Source organism: Echinops telfairi, unplaced genomic scaffold (genome assembly GCF_000313985.2).
Source record: "Echinops telfairi isolate 266 unplaced genomic scaffold, ASM31398v2 ScPeMD7_11;HRSCAF=52, whole genome shotgun sequence".
Classification (NCBI taxonomy): Eukaryota; Metazoa; Chordata; class Mammalia; order Afrosoricida; family Tenrecidae; genus Echinops; species Echinops telfairi.
Window position 1 is genome coordinate 2836559 of NW_022103908.1, and position 3771 is coordinate 2840329.

Here is a 3771-nt window from a genome sequence, read left to right on the forward strand (position 1 = left end):
CTTTGTGGGAAATAGCTTTATGTTTCTCTTCAGATAGGTTTTGATCTCACACGAGTTCCACTTGTCACAGGTTTTGCTGTGTAATACAACCACACGGTTCACCCATTGCACCAAAAACTCTCATTTCAACCTCTAGCTACCCCATATAGATTTTGTGTAAAATATAAAACTCATCTCACGCTCACTGCCATCAAGCTGTCTCTGGCTCCTAGTGAATGACCCTGTCGGACAGGGTAGAACTGCCCCCGTGGGTTTCTGAGACTCTAGCTCTTTATGGGAGTAGACAGCCTGATCCTTCTCCCCCAAAGTGGCTTTTGCAGTTAGTAGCCCAACAGGTAACCACTATGCCACCAGGCCTCCTACAAAACCAACTCTAAAAAACAGAAATGCTACCAGCTAAATCATTGCATGAATAAACCCATCAGCAGGACTTCACGTATACCACAAACAAACCATCCAACCACACTCACCGTCCTCAGGTCATTCCCAACCCTTAGCAACCCGACAGGGCAGTAGGACGGTCCCTGTGCATTTCTGAGGTTGTAACACTTTACAAGAGTAAAGAGCCTCATCTCTCTCCTGCGGCTGGTGAGTTTGAACTGCAGACTTGTCAGTTAGCAACACACCTTGACCTTTGATATGTGCTTCCCATGTACAGTAGTGGTTATGATTTGGGCTGCTAACTGTGAGGTTAGCTGTTTGAAACCCCCAGTTTGCTTCATGGGAGAAAGTTGGGGCTTTCTACCCTCATAAAGAGTTACAGTCTTGGAAACCCCCTGGGGCAGTTCTACCCTGTCCTATAGGGTCACTGTGAGCAGGCTTTGACTAGATGGCTGTGAGTTTTGACATGAGTCCTATATACATGAGCCCTATGGTACCAATGGCCTGAAGCAGAGGGAGAGTCGAAGATGGCTTTCTGCTTTCTAACAGGGAGAGGAAATGGATTGAACCATGAGCAGACACAGCATAGTTAGCACTCCATGTGAGAGGAAACACTGTATTCGATTAGGAGTGTGCCAAGTTTGAACTGCCAACGAAACTGCCAAGGGATTAACATGATTTTTATCAGTACAGACAAGGGGTAAAATAAACCAAATGAAGATTAAAACCACAGCAAAGGCAGTTTGCTTTCTTTCTGTGAATTAGAATATATCACTGAACCCCTGGAACCTGGAAGCAGAGTTCCTGGTTTCCTAGTCTAGTCAGTGAGATCTGCGCTGTGCTTCCCTGACCCTCTGCCCACTCACCTGTGAAATGGGGAGGGGGCAGCCGTACCGCCTTCAGATGGCAAAGGTGAAATAAAGGGAGTTCATTCAACAAAACAATTGTTGTCAAGTGCGTTTTCAGTGGGTGGTTTTTATGAAGTTAACAACCAGACCTTTCTTTTATGATTTTATCCTGGGTGGATTTGGACCACTGACCTTTCAGTTAGTAGCAGAGTGGTTAACATGTTTTCATCACCTAAAAAACCATGGCCATCAAGTGAATTTCAATGCACAGCCACTCAACGTAGGGTTTCTTTACAGGAGCAGACAGCCTCATCTTTCTCCCGAGAAATTACTGATGAGTTTGAACCACTGAGCTTGTGGCTGACAGCCCCGTGTTTAGCTCACAGTGCCACCAGGAGTCCTTGAACCACCAGCGGGCTCCTAAATTTAAGTAAAGTCCTCATAAAATTGCCTCATTTTGCCTCATTTTAGCTAAAACTCATTTTATTAAAACTCAGTAGCTAGTCTTAAAAAACCCAAACTCATTACCAGTGAGTAGATTCCAACCCATAGAGACCCTGATAGGACAGGGTAGAACTGCCTCTATGTGTTTACCAGATTGTTACTCTCTGTTTTGTTGTTGTTGTTTAAATTGGGAACTCTTACAGATATTATAACAGTCCGCATTTCAATCAGATCAAGCATAGGTGTACAATTGCTGCCACCATCATTTTCAAAACACTTTTTCTTCTTGAACTCTTTGATATCAGTTCCCCATTAACCCCTCCCCCCTATCCACTCCTCAGGAACCCTTATTATTATATTATTAATATTTACCATATCTTACCTATACTTGTATCTGTTCACCTATAGTTCTGTTATGCGTTCCCCTCGAGTGAGGTTATACAGTCATCGTTGCTATCAGTCCCCCCTTCCCTTCCTTAGACTGTAACTCTTCATGGGAGTCAAAAGTCTTGTCTTTCTCCAGTGGTGCTGCAGGTGAGTTCAACCTGCTGACCTTGTGCTTCTCAGTCCAACCCATAACTCCTGTGCCACCAGGGCTCCCTGTAGACATCACTTCCCACTCGCTGTCATCAAGTCAATGCTGATTCGCTGCAACCCCCTGTGGGTTTCCGAGACCGTTGATGGGATAGAAGCTTAGTCTTTTTCCCGGGAGCAGCTGATGGTTTCTAACTGCCACGTGACGCGCAGTCCAACCAGTCTATAGACAACACAGACACTTCGGAGGGGCCACGGTGACGTACTTTCACGGGCTCACAGAACCGGAATGCAGGATGATCTAAGCAAGAACGCATTACCCTGTATGTTTCCAGACAGAGCATGCATTAACATACCTGTGTACACACCCACCCATGCCGTACTGCCATCAAAGGAAGGAAGGCTATAATTTTTATTCCCAAGACTGTTAAGTTTCTTTGATCTCGCTCTGATATAAACTGTAACACACCAAGATATTCATACCTGGCTCTGCTTACAGAGCTGCGCCCATGTCTTTAACAACAGTGTGCTTTATTGTTTTTCAGCATGTTGACTATTATTTGGGACTTGGGGATAATATAATTACAATATTTTAATATGTGTACCTTGACACTTAAATTCTAGAGGTTACCTTCTTTTAATTATGAAGGCAAGTACATCTTTAATTTTTTTGGCACATTTATACTTATTATTCCTTATGCCACCAAATCCCTGCATGTTGATTTCTGCCTGGCTGTGTGTTTGAAGATAGATTGACAACGTAGGTGGATGGTGTTTTGTTTGTTTGTTTGCTTGTTTTAACTATATGGTTAAACTAGGTGAGTCTTAAGAGAAAAAAAAGGATCCAGATGGTTTCTGTATTTTATCGAGAAACATATTGCCCTTCTAAGTTGGGATATTGAAGGGAGGGTTATTTTTTTAATCTCAGGCAATGGAGGAACATTTAATCCTAGCTGCTCACTGTGTGTTACCCAAAACAAGTAGCTCACAGGATCACAGCACTACAAAACATGCAATTGTAGGAGATTCACAGTAACATCTGAGAGATATTAAAATAATAATAGTAAATTAATTTTGTTTTTTTTAGGTATCATCGAGTTGGTTCTGACCCATAGCAACCCTATGCACAACAAAACTAGAAGCACTGACCATTCTGCACCATCTTCACAATTGTTCCGATGCTTGAGCCCATTGTTGCAGCTACTGTGTCAGTCCATCTCCTCAAGGGCCTTCCTCTCTGTCATTGTCCCTCTACTTACCAAGCATTATGTCCTTCTACGGGCCCTGGTTTCTCCTGACAATATGTCCAAAATACATGACATAGTCTTGCCGTCCTTGCCTCTAAGAAGCCCTCTGGCTGTACTTCTTTCCAGACAGATGGTTTTATCCTTTTAGCCTTCCATGGGACTTTCAAGATTCTTTGCCAGCACCACAATTCAAATGCATTGATCCTTCTTTGGTCTTCCTTATCCATGTCCAACTTAGACATGCATATGAAGTGATTTAAGCCTTTGAGATCCCAGATATTATATCTTTTGGTAGCCGGGCACCATCAGCTTTCTTC